The following is a 19,548-nucleotide window of genomic DNA, read 5'->3' as shown; positions in this document are numbered from 1 at the left end:
TGCAGGCGGCCAGGCTCTTCACCTTGTAGGAGTGGTGCTCCCGCCGAAACACCATCTGAGAGAGCAGTTCAGCAATGAACAGCAGCAACCCGCGCAGGTAGGTGTCGCCAAAATCGCCGGACCCCACGTCGTTTCGCTTGACGCACTCTTTGTGACACCGGTCTAGAAGCATGTTTGTAAAGTCCTCCTCCACGCCTCGAATGTGAAGGTTGATTCCAAGATGGTTGCACAGGCGTGCCCCGTTATACCTGAAGTTAGCCTCTTTCAGTCCCTGTTGGAAGATAGCGTCGACCACCTGAGAGAGACCGCCAGCGTCGGTAATGCTACTCAATACGCTTGTGATGTCTTGTATTTTGGAGTCGAACTCAGCAGGACACAGCGTGACTTTGTCAATGAACCTCATGAGATCCAGCATTGCATACCGGTTCACGTCCTGTGACTGTGGTGAAGGTGGATAGGGTGGGCAGGGCTCGCCAACTTCCTGTGGCAGAGGGACTCTGAAGTACCTTGGTACGAACACCGGGGCCTCTGGTAAAGCGTGCTTTTCAGCACGAATGATGGCATGCTTTTATCGTCAGAGTAGTCTGCCGACGCTGGCCCGGCTTCGGGCGATTGTCGTAGCAGTGTGACCGCTGGCCCGGGAACGACGCCGCTTGCTTTCTTTCGCGTACCGGAGTTCCTCCTTGAATCCATATTCACCGGCGCTTCGGAGCTTGGCGGGGGGGACTTGCAATGTCACCTCGGACAAGGCTGGTCTACCACAGGGAGTTCCCCTGACCAGGAGAAGACGTCGACAGCCGCCCCAAGAACAAGGAGAAGAGCCCTGCAAAGGGAAGAACAAGCAAACAATCACATTCTTCATCTTCTTCTACACTGTAATAATGATACATACCCACGCGGGGGGGTTGGACAACGTACGGTGGTGAATGCCAACGTACTATATGTTTAAGGAAAGAAACAGCGCAACTAAAACGAAGGACCAAGAAAAAGAGAGACACGAACACGCGCTGACTTACAACTTACTGTTTTAATCGGAAAACCACATATAAATAATCTCTAATCGCTGCGTCACAGCCTCACGTCGTCATCGCAAACTACTAACAGAAAAGAAAGGAAAAACCATTGGCGAAAGGCTTTTTATACCAACTCGCCCACAATGCTATGTTGCTACAAGTAGTATATGTGCGGAAAAAAAAACTGAGTAGAACGGTAGAATGACTGAAATTAGAAAATGTTTTAATTGGTGAAATGTTTAAATAAAATAAGCAAATTAGATATGCGAGGAATAATATGAAATACGCTTTTGGGACTTGCGGTGGAAGTTAACACGGTAAGCGACCACTTGCAATAATGTAATCATGAAGGTAGCCGAAATAGTGCTTAACGAGAATCCCGTGGCGCTCGCACCAAACGAGAGCACAACTGGTAGAGACAAAGGGAGTCCTAACATGGAGGAAAAAAAACTGAGGAGGGAGCGGCCGGCGACAACCTCGAAGCCTAGTCTTAACAAGTAAAGATATAGTAAAAAAAAGAGAGTGTGTCCCCCCGTGATCACACCACGTGATAGCGTGCGGTAAAATCTAGCTCCACTGCGCGCGCGCATGCGCAGATTAGCGCGGCAGACTGACTGTAGATCAACCTCCTTGCTGTAGACGTCCGCGCCGCAGGTCGCACATACGCGCGCACTAAAACCTACCATAATCAAAACATAAAGGACAGACTCGGAGAGCGAAAAACTGAGGGAGAAAACGGCTTCGTAAACACTCGGCTTGCGAACGCTGGCCGCGTGACGTCACGCTCCCTCAGTTTTTTTTCCTCCATGAGTCCTAACCTCGAAAGGCAGTTTTCTTCTTCTTCCTCTTAAACCATGGCACATCCTCTTCTTCTTCCTCTCAAGTCATGGCACATACCCACATGGGGAGATTGGCCACGGTGTAGTGTAATAAACAAGGAAATTTGCGTAGGCGATTACGACAAAAATATCAAAGCCAAGCGTGAATTTTGAAAAATGTATCGATGAAAAACGACAGCTGTCGATTATTTAAAGTGAAATAACAGAGAATATTTAGAAGAAAAAATGGCTGAGGCTTAGGTAAGGTTAAGCCTAGTCAGATGCGAAGCATATTGATGGCTATAGGCTTGGTAAAGTTCCTCGCTTTGTTCTTTAGTTGTTGTAGAACGTTGTCGCCGAGCCGCATATTGAGCACGCCGCTTAGCCAGACGTTCATCCCGCTCTTCATCGTTCTCTGTGGCACGCTGAAGCTTTCACTTCTCGTTCAAATCAGCCCTGCTTCTAGGCGGCATCCCAACACCTGGCCGCCTCGTAAGTGCCCGGAGAGCGAGGCAAGCTCAGCTTTATACCGCTGCTGTAGCGTCACGTGGTCAGCTGCAGCGCCTTTGATGTGGAGCCTCCATTGCCGCGGCCGACCGCGCGAGCCGGCAGCCTCTCTCTCCTCTGCTGTGACGTCATGTTGTCACGTGGTCAGCCGCCGCGCCTCTGATGTGGAGCCTCCACCGCCGCGGCCGACCGCGCGAGCCGGCAGCCCATCTCTCCTCTGCTGTGACGTCATCTTGTCACGCGGTCACGCTAAAGGTCAATGGTAGCTCCACCGCCGCGCTCGACGGGTTGTAGTATAGCTCTTCAATTCACTTCACTTCACTTTATTTTCCTTAAAGACCCTTTTCCAGGGTGTTACATAAGGGGTGGGGTTTACAAAATGCAGGAATCAACAGTGCTTGAAAATGATGATGAAATATTCTTCGCATAAAATAAAGAAAACCTTTAAGAATTTTGAAAGTTTTGGCAAATCGACCTACCAGTTGCAATTATGTCAGCGACTGCTGCAGCATTTTTCTGGGACTGCCAGCAGCGCGTTCACTTAATGACTCCGTCATCTACACACGAACGGGACCCCACAGTTTGAGATTAGGCCAAACTTCTTTGCTTTCGCTAACACCAACGTTCGCGCGCGCTTTGCGCCTTGGGCCCACCCTTGGCACTTGCCGCGATCACCGCGAGACCCCGAGAAGCAAGACTGAATTCTATTTACGCCGCGTCTAAATTCTCGCTCCCCTCGATTTCACAGCCCGCGCGTTCATCCAGAGACAAAGGCGAGTTCGTCCCTCGACTCACATTCGTTCCGGCACTTGGATTCTGACCTGCTGCCCATCGCGGGTAAAAAAAGCGGTAACGGGAGACTGACCGCCAGAACTCGCCGTACAGAGCAGCCCTCGGATGCGACTACTTGAGTCATAAGCGATGCTGTCCCGACCTCAGTGGCCCTTCTGCGAACCTCCGATGACGGGTTCTTCGCCGTGTTCAAGGAGGACCTCAGCGCCTGCAGCGAGTACTTCGACGCGCTCTTCAACGGGCCGCTGTCCCAGGCGAGTCGAGGTGACTTCCTCATCCCCGGGGTAAGCAAGGAGGCGCTGAAGGCCGTCGTGAATTACGCGAGCGTCGGCGACGCGGCGATCACGACCGACAGTGTCGAAGACCTCACCGTCGCCGCGGACCAGTTGCTCGTTGATGGCCTGCTCAGTGAGTGCTGTGCGTTCATCTCGCGAAACGTGGACGTGGAGAACTACGTCATGGTCCTCGAGATGGCGCTCTTCTTTCACCTGGAACCATTGCACAAGCAGGTGCTCCGTTTCATGCTGGACAATTTCGAGCGGGTGTACGCGGACAAAGGCGACTTCCGCAGGCTGAGCCTGCAGAACCTCGAGAGCTTGTTGGCGTCGGACGAGCTCAAGGTACAAACTTTAGTGTGGGCAATTAAAAAAAATAAAAATAATAGTGTCCTGCCCGCACCGCTTAAAGCACAACGGGCTTAAACCAATGTAAAATAAATACGGGAGAGAAAAAAGGAATTTTGCATTGCAGAAAAAAAAGGGGGGTCTACAATCACCAGCGAAACCACTGACGTGGAGTAGCCCGGCTCAGCGGCTTTTATTTTACGTTGAAGATTATGTATTAATTGCATGGCTTTCTTGATTTTCTTGACTTACAATTCTTCAGTAAATTAAAATTCTGATTAGTTAGAGAATTCTACTCTTAATTTATATTGATGCCTATTCGGTCTTCACTTCACACTTCTTGTTCTACATTTTGTGTAGTAACTGGGCGGTGATGTTCTTTCTGAAGACGCTGTCCTCCAGCTTGATACTGGACGTCCAACAATGTGTCGGCCATGCTGTCGGTGTTGGCTGTCCCAGCATACTTGGATTCCAGTCCCTGCGGTCACTAGTTATCGTCTGCCGTGCCTTTCCTTGTGGCCTAACATTCTGCAAAACTCACAACTCTAGAACACAGGATTAATTTCTCTATTCTCTATAGTCCAAATAACTAATTCGTTTACTTTTTCTACTGTAATTCCTGTCATTGTTGCATGAGAATGTTGGGAGATATTTCCACTCAGAAGGCCATGTTTAGTGTTTCTGAATTCACATCTTCTCCTCCCTTGTCCTAATACATCTATTCCCTCCTACTTGCACTATTGTATTAAACACACTGTGCAATAATTCCTCATTATTTAATTTACTTTGCTCACCCCTAATGGGGCGGCCATTGTGTTGTACGCTACCCATTAATTTCTGTACTTCTTATTCTACTTAAGGCGTTATTATCAAGAACTTGCTGGAATTCTCTTACTGATGTTTCTTACGTTTTTTTTGTGTTTTTTTTAACACTATATTGATTCTCTTATTGTTCCATTGTTATGACAGCAAAAGATAGCGCCAGTTCCACATGATGTTTTTGTTTACTTGATTACCGCTAAGTGCACAACATGCCTCCTCGGGGCTTGGGAATCAAACGAGAATGCCATGGTGGTGAGTGTTTTTTTTTTCGATGGTTGCCCCTAAAGGATCATCTTTTTGAGCTTGATTCGGTCAAAGACCCAGAGAGTCGGTGATGCTTGAGCCCACAGGGAAGCATTGAAGTTGTCCGATACTTAAGGTGCTCACCTCATAGGGAGCTAGTGGACTTGTCTTCAGAGAGTGAATTCGCTCGACCCGTAGGGAGCCGTTTACTTGAGAATACAGTGAGTGCCGTTTTGGCCCGAAAGGAGTTCGTGGCCTATGATGTCCACCGGTGGACCGCTCTGCCCGAAGGGAGCCGTTGCCTTTTGTGCCCACTGTGTGAGCTGCTCGACCCGTAGGGAGCTGTGGAAGAGATTGATGTTTGATTTACTTCATAGTGGTGATTGCTCACCATGTTTGGTCTCTCAGAGTGATCCTGGGCTCTTTCTTTTCGACTGAAGTATCCTAGCCCACCGTTGGCCTCACTGTTCTCTTTCCCTTTCCTCCGTCCGGAGACGAAATCATAGGTTAGCGCTGTCCTGTTCCTTACTTACGTTCGTAGCCTTTTTCGTTTATGAGTGCGGTCATCTCTTCTATGATCTTTACGGCTTTTTTGTTTTTGACTATTTCTGTTTTGTTACTTGTGCTGTCATTTGATAGAACTTGTTTTAATTTTTTTGTTAACACCTTTGTGATATCACAGTCTGTAATAAAATGATCAAAGGTGTCTGCCTCTTTGCCACACGGAGAATCTTGGTTGCCTATGCTAAATCGCTTTAAATAAAATGGGAATCGTCCATGACCACTAATTGCCTGAGACGACAAATGATTAGTGGGGAAATAGTTTGGAATACTTTTAACGGTTTGGATCCATTGATATGCGTACGTTTCTTTTCCAAATTTTGCCACTATAATTCCCATTTATGTTGAGCTTCTCTGTAGAGTTCGGTTTTAACGAATTTTTTAGTTATTGGTACTGTTACATCTAACCCCGTGTTCTAGCTTTATTTGCCAAATGATCTGCCACTTCATTACCGACGATTCCTCTATGTTCTCTTACGTAAGTAAATGTTATCTTGTGACTGATTTGTTCTTTAACTAATGTCCTAATCTGATCTATAAATAAGTTATCATTGTGTGGATTTTTTAGTCCTTGTAGAGTTGAAAGGCTATCACTAAGTATCTGGTAGTGCTGAGAATTGCCTTGTACACTTCTAATATATCGTACTGCCTCTTTGATAGCCGTCGCTTCGGCGATGAAATTATTTGCATGTTTTGGTAATCTAAATTGTTGAGAGTGTACTACATCCCCATTTTTATCATAAACCAGGAAGGCCGCCCCAACTGTTGTTTCGGTTTCTGAACCGTCTGTGAAAATTTGTTAATCTGATGGTTCGATTTCATTGCCAAAAGGAATTTTTGTCTTTTTGCTGGGTGAATTGTCAACTTGTCCATTCTTTGTGCAATTTCCTCCCCCTTAAAAGTTTGGTTATCCCATTCAAAATCTTCTTCATAGCGTATGATGTTATAAAGACGCTTTTCTTTCTCAATAATCAGATGAACTGGTAAAACATTGCACAGTATGTTTAATGATACATTAGGTGTGGTCCTATAAGCTTTGAAGATCTTTAATAGTGGTATTCTTTGGATAGCCTTGAGTTTCCTGATAATGTGTGAGTGTTGTGTGTACCATACGGGTGATCCATAGACAATTATCCTCTCGATTGCTCTCTTATATATTTGTCTTAAGTGCCCTGGCGTCATTCCCCAATTTGGTCCTGTGAATTTTGATAGCCGTAACGTTAACGAGGTAACCTTCTCCTGAACTTGTTTTAGATGTGGTAGGAATGACATGCCTTTATCAAATATCACTCCCAGAATGCTCATTTCTTTTACTCTTTGGATGTTGACATTATCTAATTTGATTTGTGGTGGTCTTTTCTGATAGTTTTTTCTTCCTACTAGTAAATATTGACATTTACTATAATTAAACGGAAGGTGATTATCTTTTGCCCATTTAGAAATTTGCTGCAGGGCTTCCTCACTGTTTTTTTCCAGTTCCATACGTGACTTACCGCTTACAGTTATTGTAATATCGTCTGCAAAAGCTTGAATTTCAAATTTTGATTTTTCTTGAGTTAATAATTCTGCCATAATAAGGTTCCAAAGCAGCGGACTTAGGGGGGGATCCCTGTGGAGAGCCCTTTTTAAGTTGGTATTGTAATTTAAGATTTTGGGTTTCATACTTTATTATTCTTTTCTTTAGTGTATCTAGAATTATATTCTTTATGTTACTAGGGAATTTGACTTTATCCAGTATTGGTTTTACGTTATCTTCATTAATTTGATTACATGCATTTTTTATATCCAGTGATATTATTAGTAGTTTCTTAAGCTTTTCTGTTTCTCTGGTTATAATTTCTTTTATGTGACTTAGTGCCATTGTCGCTGAAGTTTTATGCTTAAACCCATACTGTCTGCCTGGAAGAAGGTTGTTGCTTTCCAGGAAGTAATATGCTCTATCATTCAGTAGCTTTTCTAACACCTTTCCGAAAATGGAGTTGGTGGCTATGGGTCGGAAGGAGTTAGCAGCTACTTGGAATTTCTCCCTGTTTTTGGGGATTAAAAATATCCTTGATATTTTCCAAATCTCAGGAAGGCTTCCTAATCTAAGTGATGAATTGAATATATTAATGAAGAACTGTTTTTGTTTACTGTACAGTTCTTGAATGAAGTGTGTCCTTAAGTTGTCTGGGCCTGGTGCAATGAACTGTTTGAGTGTCCCAACGACACGGCTAACCTCGTCCTCCGAGAACTCTACGTCACGACTTTGTTCTACTTCACTTTCCTCCCCACTCCTTCTTTCATGTAGTCCTTGGGTGTTCTCGCTTACAGTTATGTCGCTGTTCCCTTTTTGTCCTTCTTGGGAACCATTGTCAACATCATACAAGTTCCTAAGTATATAATCTACAGCCTCTTCTTCTCATTTAGTCACAATTCCCAAATATGTTGTAATACATGGTATTATTACTGCTGTTTTAATTTTTTTGGCTGCTAATTTACACGGCAACGTGAAAGGATTCTTGCTTGCCTGCGCACACAATTCCTTCCACGATTTGTCCTTTGCATCATCTAAATTCTTTTCATATTTTTTTACTGCCTCCTTGTATATTCTTTTGTAGAATTCTCTCATCTCTCCTTGAGCTCTTCGAAACCTTCTTCTATGAGCATTTACTTTTTTTCTTTCCATTTCTAGCTCTGGTTTCCAGCAGGGCTTGGCTCTTTCTGTTTTGTTCTTAATTACTTTAGAAAATTCTTTTACTAATTGCTCCACTTTCTCATAGAATGTTTGAATTATACTATTCAATTCCTCTTTTGACTGGATGATCTTGTTTGCGGTTTCAGTCATCCACCATCCACGTGTCTTTTCCTAGGGTCTCAATGACTTTGAATTCGCCCTTTTTTGTAAGTCTTGTTACTGGCTCCTTTTGTTCCGAGAACATTTCTAAGTAAATATACCTATGGTCACTACATGAATAATCTTCTAACACTTCCCATTTCTGAATGTGTGTGTACAGAGATACTGATGTCATGGTTAAATCTATCCAACTTTTGCCGTTTGTGGTTTCAAAGGTTGGAAGACATTCTGTGTCGTTAATTAGCTCTAGATTATTTGACGTTATAAAATCCATCATTCGCTTTCCCTTTTCGTCTGTGACGTCCCCTCCCCATACAGAACTCTTTGCATTAAAATCCCCTGCTATTAAAGTATGACATGACGGAAAATTCTGTAAGACCCTATCTACCATGTCAAGCGTATGATCTAGGGTTTCCCTTGGTGAGATGTAGCAGTTTATACATAGCACTTGATGGCTTCCAAAATTGAGTTTCACGGCTACCATGTTCTGCTCTAGCATAATAGGGAAAACTGAAATTTTTTCGTTGTGAATTACTATAGCAGTTTTTGGATTAATTGCTGCCGCTAATATTTTCTGCTTAATGGGGAAGCTGATTATTTGATTTTGTAATGCATATGGCTCTTCAATTAAAGTAATGTCTGGTTTGAGTTGAATTTGAAAATTAGTGAAATGTTTTGTAGCTTTAAATGATCTCGCTAGATTTATTTGCAGAACTTTGCCTATGGAAGCCAAGTTGGTTGTCCTGATTTTAATGGCCTAGGCTCTCTACAAGGGCCCTGGTTTCCGCTGTCTGTGCGGCCTGGAAGGTGGGGCAGTCGGGCTCCAGAATGAATGCTGGCACTCTTCCCGGTCGCGGCCGCTGTCCTCACACGCCTCACAAAAGAATTCTTTCTCGTTACACTGACGGACGTGGTGCTCACCTCCGCAGTCAACACACCTGTTGGGCTACCTACACAATCGCTCTGTGTGTCCGATGGATGCGCAGGATTTACATTTTGGCACGAACGTTGCATCATATAATGGACATTTAGTCCACTGGATGTTGATGTCGGAGCGCCCTCTAAAGGACTCAAAACCATTTTTTGTCAGCTCCAACACCACAGTTTTGGTGAATTTGCCTACCCTTTCGTAGACAACATTTATGTCTTCTTCTGCGCATTGCATGTCGTTCTGCATCATAATTCTTGGAACAATTTCTTCTGCTACTATGTCCTTCGGGACTCTGGCTATCTTCACCTGCGGAAGCTTTTTCTTTGGTCGTCGCAGTTCGACCTGCTTCCTGATGATGTTGGACTTGTTCACCTCGTCTTCGATTATAGCAATGGTGTCTCTAAAGCTAGAAGCAATAACTACTCCCCCTCTGCAGGGCCTCATAGTGACATCTTTAAGTCCCAACGCACATGGGTCTATATTCTGACGAATGAGGTCTGCTACTCCATTTGGACTCAGTTCATTCGCGTAGATGATGACTGCTTCGCTAGGAGGTCTTTGTGCCCTCTCGATTCCCCTCGTCTGGGGGGCGGACGGTTGTCCTCCTCTCTCCACTGCATCCCTCCATGCAGTGTTGACTTGAGTGGGTCTCCCCTCGCTAGTCTCTCTTTCTCGCATTCCTCTGATGTGGCTTTCTATCTCATGGGTAGACTTCAGTTTGGCCACATTAGTCAGAATGTCATTGACTTGCTGTTCCGCTTCCATATTGCCGTTTGTTATGACTGACACACGTGTTATTGCCCTAAAAATTGCGGCATCAATTTTGCCCATTTTGTTCAAGACAGAACTTTTCGCCACTGTTTCACTGTGCATTGATGAGCACTCGGAGATGAGGGGTGGAAAATCCACGCCATCCTGACCTTGTGCTTCCCCAAAAATGGGTGACTTGGGAGGCTCAACTATGGCAGTATCTCCTTGACCCCACTCCTCAATGAAATAGCTATTCCATGCGTCCGCCGTTGGCGTGGTATCTTGCGCTGCCTTCTCCCTCTGCCCACTAAGTGTGGGAGGTGTATTAGTCTCATTTGTTGGGGGATTCTCCTCGATTGTCTTTTTTGCCTTCTTATGTTTCTTCTTCTCCTTATCCCTTTCTTTCTCTCTCGGCATTTTCGGGCTCTCTTTCTATCTCCTCTCGACTTATATTTTTTGTTTTTCCTTCCCCTTGGGGGGTAGCGGTTGAAATTCAAAGATATCGCTACAAAGCGAATATTGGTTTAAGAAAAACTTGAATTTTTTTTTTGAAAAATACTCTCACAGAGTGTCTTAACTATCTTAGTACGCTCAAAAACTCTTTAAAAACACAGCGGAACTACTCTGGAACGCTCAAAAACGATTCGGCGCGATTCCGCCAAATCTAGCGAATTTCAGTAGGAAAGTGTAGTAACAATTAACTTCCCCATAGAAGAGAGAGAAAAAAACGATAACTCGGCACCTAAAAGAGCCAGACTCTTGAAATTAACAGCATACGAAAGCTCGCATTTTTCTGGTTAAAATGGTATATAACAATACGTATTTGTGTTGAGAGAAAAAAATTTAAAACAAAATTTAACACAAAAGTCACCTCTGTTAACACGTGAGCGAGGTTTTCCGTTAATAACTTCTTTAAGAATCAAAAAACGAAAATAAGATAAGGACGGGTATATTCCTTACACTTCAAGGATTCTAAAAATATATAGTTTTATAGGTAAAAACTAAGTGTTGAAAGCGTGAGAGCAATTTTATATCCTCCCTAGTCGAAAAGGCCTAGCTCGGAGGCCGTTTGTTTACGTTACAAAATTGACGATAACTTTAAAACAAATTAGTCTAACAGGATAAATTAGGCATCAAAATTATCCGAAAGACAACGCGATTAAGCTACAGACATTTAAGCTGGTTATGAAGGATACAAATGATCATAAAAACGTTATATGTGTTCAGCACATGGCTGTGTGCTTTGTTTACATACAACAGAGGTTGAAAAACACTTATAATTTAAAAACTACTGGACGGATTGAGCTCAAATTTCGTACAGAGGTGCGCTAATCCTTTATAAAGGAGTAGTGCAAAAAGTTTTCACTCACGTTGAAAGACTTCCAGGCGAAAAAGTCCAAAAACTCACCAGCGAGCACCAGGCTGCCCCCACGGCCAGGAAACGCTGATGATGATAGTAGCTCAAGGTACAGAGGGAAGAGGTCGTCTGGGAAGCCACATTGTTCTGGATCAAGGCGAGTCTTAAAGAGCGCAGAATGTGCTTGAATAGGCTGCTGCTGCACATCCGGCTCTGTGTTATGAAGGGGAGCTACTTGAGAAAGGTCGTCCTGCGGAACTCGCTCGTCTCCAACAACCCTCTCTGCAAGACGATCGTCAAACACTGACACAGGATTCAGCAGTCTGAACACGAGGCGCGCATTTTAAATCCGAGCCGCAGCTTATTCGTGCAACGAGTGGCAGCTGACATCATGTTCGTCTACGGCGTGATTCACAGCGGATATAAGAGCAACACCTGGGAAGTATACGACCACAAGACCAACGAATGGAACACTGTGCAAACAGACTTCAGGCAGGATCTACTCTTCGGCCTGCAGTGCGTCTCTGTGGGACACAGAATCTACGTCATGGGTGCCGACATCGTCAAGCTGAGCCCATTCTGCTACTGTTTCGACGCGGTCTCCGTAAAGTGGTTGCCCATAACGCCTATGAAGCATCTGCGGGCGTTCTTTGGCATAGCCGTTCTCGATCACTGCGTTTACTGTATCGGTGGCTCGCCCAACGGGATCGTCACGCTTGACACGGCCGAAGAATACGACACGGTCACGGACTCGTGGCGAACTGTAGGTCGCACCAACCACCCTCGGCTCGGCGCCACCTTTTGTGCGGGACGTGTCTATATAGTGGGCGGTTTGTCCACTGAAAATCTACTTCAGTCCGCAGAAGAATATGATCCCGTTACCAACAGGTGGACTTTTGTAGCTCCTATGAAGACCGAACGGCTCTTCCACAGCCTGGTGACGTACAGACAAAATCTACGTGGTGGGTGGCCTATCGTGCAAGGCGAACATCTGCGAAGTCTACGACCCAAAGAGTGGTAAGTGGTCCAAGGGCTCCAAGACCAAGACCTTTACGGACAAGGTCGTGGCGGTGGTCCTGGACGACAAGATCTACGCCATCGGCGAGGCAAACCAGAAGGACTACAAGCGCTGCCTCGAGTATTTCTCGGGCAAAGACCAGAAGTGGCACGCGGTTCCGGGCTACGCGCCTCCGCGGTGGTTTTACTCGGCCTGTGTGCTCAGGAACTTGCCTAATGCCTAGTACTACATCAACAGACCTAATCACATGGGCTCAGAATACTCTTGCGCTGTATTCTGAAAGCTCTCAGTTGCAAGAAATTCAATGATAATTAAAACGTTCTACATAACGTTTACTTTTTTTAACGCAGTGATGCATTTAACGCCTACATTTGCGGTTTTAGGCGTCAGTCAAAGCCATGGTATTTTTTTGCATGCGCCTCTCTGCTATGTGGCACGTATTTTTCCGCTCTTTCGGCGTGCGCACAACTCTTCCGTTATCGGAGACAACGAGTGGGGCGAGACTCGTCTTGTCAGTCCTTGCAGTATCCGTTTGAAGCTTTTAATGCAGCCAGCTATTACACAGTATGAATTACGCAGATGCTGCTGTAAATGTGTTGTGTATGCAACAGAATTGCGAATCGTTGTCAATTGCGTTGTAAATTGCGAATCGGTGAATTTATTTTTACAAGCTCTGAAGGATGTATAGGGCTCTTATGTATCCTTGTTTTGGGCCAAGTCCGATGCCTTCGTTTGCGGCCAGGTTCGATGTCATCATATGTTCTGTCTTTGTAATCGATTTTATGTTGCATGTTCTGGTTTTTGCTCTGTTCGCTATCTGCTTCTTTTGCAATGTACTTGTCATTTTTATCAATATGTTTGTACCCCACTCCTGCCTAAGGCCTGTAACACAGGCCGGCAGTATTTGCTAAATAAATAAATTAATAAAAGAACAGTTATCAGAGTAGCTGCAGCTTAATGTCACGAGAATTATTCGGAAGTTCTTCAGCTCTCATTTACTTTTGCATGAAGGAAGCACTGCGAAGTAAATATCAATAAACTGCCTTTCCTGTACTTCTAAATCATTCATAGAACTGGCTAACAAAGCGATGTGAATGCTGCCGCATTACTGAATCTATGTCAGATACAATAACAGATTTAAACACTGATATTGCCGCGTGATATTGCTGCGAGAAATTTCAACTTTCTTTTTACTTATGGGGCCGCACGTTTCAGGACAATCCGAATAAAGCAAAAAACCAGCTCTGTAAAAATAGTTGAGCTCAAGCAAAATAGATACAGCTATAGAAATTTGAATTTAGTAAAGCCGCACCCAGTGATCAGAAGTGTCAGGTAAACAAATGGGATTCACGACATTTGAACTTTGAGGAAGATGGCGCAGAAGAGGGCTTCAAACGTTAGTGGACCACTGCTGATGCAGCAGTTCTTACCTCTCATCGTTCCAGTGTTCACGAAGTTCTGGAAATATTTTCAGAATGAGTCAACTGAGCAGAAATTGAGCACTGCCAGCGCTATGCCAGCAAGCACCCGTTAAGACGCTTCAACCGACGGGTGATTAGAGCGATTCCGCCTATTATACGCTCTTTCATTTTATTCAATATAGGCAGCTACCACGGCTGAATTTATGCTTTTGTTAAAGGTTGGTTCATCAGTACAATGTGTGCTTTAGCTCAGTTTTATTTGTGCGTACAAGATAAAAGTCTGAATCATCCGATGCAGCTTACGATGATGAAGGAAAGCCTGTCTGTTTATACGATATAGATTCATTTATACTGTACCACCAGGCTTATTGCTGAATTAGATGCTTCCATAGCGCTACAATTCTAAAAAGAAATTGGAGGCGGTCAACTTCATTTCTGCCTATCAATACCTCTTGACTGCATTAAAGCTGCGCGGAACAACCTAAAAGCTGAAAGTTGCGTACACGTACACAGAGTTTAAGCTAATTTCTGTTCTCGTAGGCGCGCAGCACAATTTCATCCGATAGAGAGGTTCGTAATAGACTTAAATTGCGCTGCTCGCCTCGCTCCCTGTTTATCAATTTAAAGTGAGCTGAAATCGAACTGCTTCTATGTGAAACACTTGTACGCGCCAAAACAGGATCAGGAAATGCAGCTATCTCGAAAACTGATTTCTGTGGGCTTCGCTATCTTGTGCCAGAGAAAGGATCTATAAATGCGTTTGGAAAGGAAACGTAGAAATGTCTTTTACGCTGCGGTGAGCAGTTTCCGAGCAGATGTACAAATGCTGATGATTTCATAGTACTTCAGCAAACGTGAGACTCCAAGACCTGGCTCGTGTCTTAGCAAAAGTGCTCTAAACAAAAAGTACCTATATGTATGGAATGTTCAGTCCACGTTCACAATGCAGTTCTGCTGCAGAATTATTCCTTCCATAGTTGCTTGCATTTTTGTTTTTCAGCGTTGTTAGTATTAGTGGCGAAGATGAGGCAATTATCAGCGAGAAGGGCTCTGTTTTGTTTTTGAAACGGAGCAGAAATGAGAGTGAAATTTGTTCGGGATTTGCGTTACATCGCATCTACAGTTAACATAAAATTACTGCTTCAATAATCTCGTTCGTTCATCCGATTTTGATTTATTAACTTGTATGCATGTTAACCTGAATTCTTTTAGTTATTCGTCTGGTATCGCTGATATTCCAGTTAAGACTCGAACGGCTCTAACGATCAACGCACTGTTGAGGGGATTCTTGACGGGTGGAAGGTACGATTTGGCTCGTCTCTGATGAGTCTCGTGAGGCAGCGTAGTTCGGATTTCGTGTAACAGTATGTCGTTTTATTTGCTCAAGAACACGTGCCACAACGAGGGGTTATTCGAAAAGCAGTGCACGTTATTCGACATTGCACGGAGGGAATTAGGCGCCCTGGTACGCCAATTAGAAAATGAATCGCCAATTAGAAAATGAAGAACAGCGCTAAAAAATAGAGCTTAAACTGGCCTTGAAGCGAAACGGTTCCTTTTAAAGCTTTTATTACTGCTTTAATAAAAGGTTAACCATAAGCCGAAATTACAAGCGAAATAATTTTCATGCCTCTGGTGTGTTTTAGAGTGAAGCGCTAAAATGTTGATTTCCTTCAGAGCTGCGATTGGTCAGAGGAGTAACACAACACTGATCATGCCGTGTGTCCTTGCTGACTTACTATTTTTTAAAAATGATATCCAATCATGAGTATGGAAGCACATGCACCGAATATTAGTGATTATTTTGAGCGTTAGCATCCAAGGGCATGTTTGCATGCGTGATGGTTGTTGTGACCGATCGCGGAAAAACGCACCTTTTTGCAGTAATGTTCTGCGCATCCGCCAAGCCTCCTCGTCCGCCATTATTGCCGACCATGTCAGGTGGAAATGGGCAGAAAATTGCTGTACGTGTTCTTCCAAGAAAGAGCTTCTGGTCACTTGAAGAAGCGAGGAGGCGCGGTCAGTTTCGCCAGCGCGGATGAAAAAGATCAATGTAGTGGGGAGCGTGTGTCGATAAATGGCTCACGCCTGCTTATTCTGGCTAGGCAAAGCCAGCGTAGCTCTTAACTATTGTCCTAAAAATAGCCCCGCCACCCCACTTTCGAGAGAGGGCCATCTTCGAGAGGGGAGGCGGTGAGGGCGGCATACTTTGCTGTGCAGCGTCTTCGAGCAGAGGGAACACAGCTGGTTTTAAGAGTAAAAAAAGAGTGTAAGTTTTCTGAAAGAGACTAAAGGCCTCCACGTGGCTGTTAGCAGAGTGGATCGTTAGTCCATGCGCCTTCAGATAGCATAAATCGTGAAGATGCACTCTTCTTACACCCTTTTTTTTTAGAGTGTACCATGAGTTTTGTCAATCGGCAGAAGGCCCAGATAGACTTACAGGCGATTTACAGCAGAGTTCCAGGGGTAAACATCATCGTTTACATGAAGTTTATTAAAATACAGACGAATGCGGTCCTCCTCTTTCCTTATTGTTTTGGAAAACTACCACACTTTACGGCGCTTATCACGAACAGCCTCAGAGTACTCGCGTGATATACTTAAGTTGGTGTTGAATAGTCGTCGCCAAGAATAACGATAGATTCGACTTCCTTCTAATTATACAAGTTGGCAGTAATGGGACGTTTCTTGCCAGCCGAAAGACGCCCTAGACGATGAGCTCTGGCAAAGAAAACGTCTAATGCCAAGTTGCTCTGTCCAAAATTCTCTGATATCCCACTCTGAATCTTTCCAACGCTCAGATGGACCGCAATAATCGATGCCGCAAAACAACACGTTGGACCACCTTGAGCTATTTTAAAGTTCCTCCACCTTGTCCTGAACTTTTATAGAGATATCAGCACTTGACACAAGTTGATTGGAGGGTAGTGTTTCAATTTTGCATTCCTGTTTATTAACTCTTTTAGTCAGCTGTTGCAGGTCATTGCTGAGGGTGACGTGGAGGTTCAAGATCTGATTTATACATTAAAGAATGCTTGTGTTCACCTCAATACGCTGAACGGCTAAAACTACAGCGTCAAGTTTCCCTTCTTGCACTGTAGTCATAGGGCCTACGTTTTCCAGCAAACCACCAACCTCCCATAGATGCCCAGATTAAGTCTGAACGTCTATGTACCAAAGCAAAATCTCTCGGACGTCTTATCTACCAACCTTTTTTCGTGGAAAAGCTGGAGACGTACCCACGACATTATATCTGCCTTAACCTAGACTCCTCGTAGATATTACTTGTCACGTCCTGGGTATTTAAGTGAGATATATAATTTAAGAATTCCATATTTTTCAATCGTTCGATATTTCGTGTTGCCTTACTGCCTTTAAAGTTGGAAATCGCTGTTGACTACAAATTGGAGGCATGACCAGCGCTGCCTGTGTTTTTGTGTTTTTTCGTGCTCGCTTCACGGCAACATTATCCCACCTAGAAAGAAGAAAAATACGGGAAGTAGTAAAGACGAATCTGAATGCACATGCATCAGGTTTCTGACTGAACTGTACGCAGCTGGTTTGAAATGCCAGTCACTTTGGTCAGGATTCGCATTGTTATTTCATTACTATTCTTACATTCAATTTATTCATCCGCAGCAGCGGTTGCGGCCGGGAGCACGCATTCTGAACTGTTTCTTTCCGCCTGTACAGATCACAGCTGCAAGGAACTGCCGGCAAGAAAACTTCATCTACCCTGGCTGCAGCGCTTATCGCCCCAAGAAAAAGCATCGTGGCGGTGGCCGTGTCTACTGCCTACTGTCTACCACAGCGCGCCTGCGCGGGACACCAAGCCCCTTGGTTAAAAAGCCCTGCAAGAAGCACCTTCGCATCAGTTGGCAGCAGCGGTTGCGGCCGGGAGCACGCATTCTGAACTGTTTCTTTCCGCCTGTACAGATCACAGCTGCAAGGAACTACCGGCAAGAAAACTTCATCTACCCTGGCTGCAGCGCTTATCGCCCCAAGAAAAAGCATCGTGGCGGTGGCCGTGTCTACTGCCTACTGTCTACCACAGCGCGCCTGCGCGGGACACCAAGCCCCTTGGTTAAAAAGCCCTGCAAGAAGCACCTTCGCATCAGTTGGCAGCAGCGGTTGCGGCCGGGAGCACGCATTCTGAACTGTTTCTTTCCGCCTGTACAGGTTGGTGATTTCTATCCACTCTTAAATAGTCATAGTCGGATAAACACTCGGCCGTAGCTTCTGCTGCCATATTCCTGTTCATGCCCATACATTGTTTTTGTGTGTTCCCGTGCGGACTGTTTCACTCGCGATCTTGTTTTCGCTTATCTCCGTGTTGCACCACGCTCTGGTGTAGCAATGACAGGAAAGCAAGAGCTCTCTAAACTTTTCGAAGACCTTAAACGTGAATTCAAGAATGAATTTAGAGAACTGCGCGAATGCCTGGAAAGAGACTTAAGGAAAGAAATCAGAGAAATGAAGGGATTTTTGGAATTTGCGAACAAGAGCTATGAGGAAATGAAAACATCTGTTAGTGAGCTGAAAAACGAAAACTCTGATCTAAGAAGCGCATTGCAGGGTCTGGAAAAGGACCGAGATGCCCTGCTCGCAAAACTCAAGGATCAAGAAGTAAGGCTGATGCAAAATGAACAGCATGCCAGGTGTTTAAACATAGAAATCAAAGGTGTACCAACGGAGCCAGCAGAAAACACCCTGGATATAACCAGAAAACTTGCAGATGCACTTGATGTACCTTTCGAGGATTCTGATGTTGAAATTTGCCACCGGGTTAGGACAAGTGGAAACGCTGATAGTCCTAATATTGTGGTGCAGTTCACACACAGAGCCAAGCGCGACTGTTTCCTAGAGAAAGCAAGAAAAAAACGGCTGACAACAGAAGATATACAGTTAGAGTTGCAGCCCAGTACTCCGATTTACATCAATGAACACTTATCTCCTCCCATGAAACGCTTGTTTGGAGCGGTCAACAGCAAAAAGAAAGAACTCGGCTGGAAGTATGCCTGGTATCGAAACGGCAAGATTTTCGCCCGGAAATCAGAAGGCAGTCTCATTGTCCCCATTTGCCATCTTGATGATTTGCAGAAAATGACTTAGGAACAACAAATGTGTTCATCTTTTCTGGTGGCTCCTTACTTAAAATATGGGTTATCTGCCGTCCGAGGTAAAAGCTTTTATATCAGATAAAAAAACCAGCAATGACATTTTTTCATCAAAATGTTCGATCGCTTGCACATAAGACAGATGAACTGACCATGTTAATACATAGCTTTAGGATACCGATTACAGTCATAATGTTAACCGAAACTTGGTTAACGCCTACATCACAATTGTTCCGGCTTTCTGGTTATCAGTCGTTCTTCTGTAGTCGACATGATAAGCGAGGGGGCGGTGTAGCGCTTTTGCTCAAAGATGATATTGTTGCTGAACCAGTCGGCGATTTCACCGCTATAACTTCTGATTATGAGGTATTAACACTACAAAACCGTACAAACTTGTTCTCTGTTGTGTACAGACCACCATCAGGTGATGCCACCCGCTTTCTTGCTTTCATTGAAAAGCTTTTTAGCTATGCAACAGAAGAAAAAATGAATCTAGTTTTAGGAGGTGACGTCAATATAAACATGCTGTCATCTTCTCCGCTGCAAAAGGATTTCCAGACTCTAATTACAACTTGCGGTTTTTCGAATACAATTTCTACAGCAACACGCGTGACTGTTGACAGTGCCTCCTTATTGGATGTATTCATATCAAATATAAATATTCATTCGTTAAAGGCCGACGTTCTGTACACTGATATCAGTGACCATCTAGGCATCATTCTACTAGTAAGTAAGATCA

General features: G+C 44.4%; 1 pseudogene; it reads left to right on the top strand.

The window, feature by feature from the left end:
* Positions 1-220: 220 nt before the first annotated feature.
* LOC149326043 (kelch-like protein 10) lies at positions 221-12,551 on the top strand (annotated as a pseudogene).
* Positions 12,552-19,548: the final 6,997 nt, after the last annotated feature.

This window comes from Amblyomma mixtum, chromosome 10 (genome assembly GCF_055824585.1).
Source record: "Amblyomma mixtum isolate Tamu chromosome 10, ASM5582458v1, whole genome shotgun sequence".
NCBI lineage: Eukaryota > Metazoa > Arthropoda > Arachnida > Ixodida > Ixodidae > Amblyomma > Amblyomma mixtum.
The sequence above is the reverse complement of the archived record's forward strand: the minus strand, read 5'-3'. Positions and strand labels throughout refer to the sequence as shown.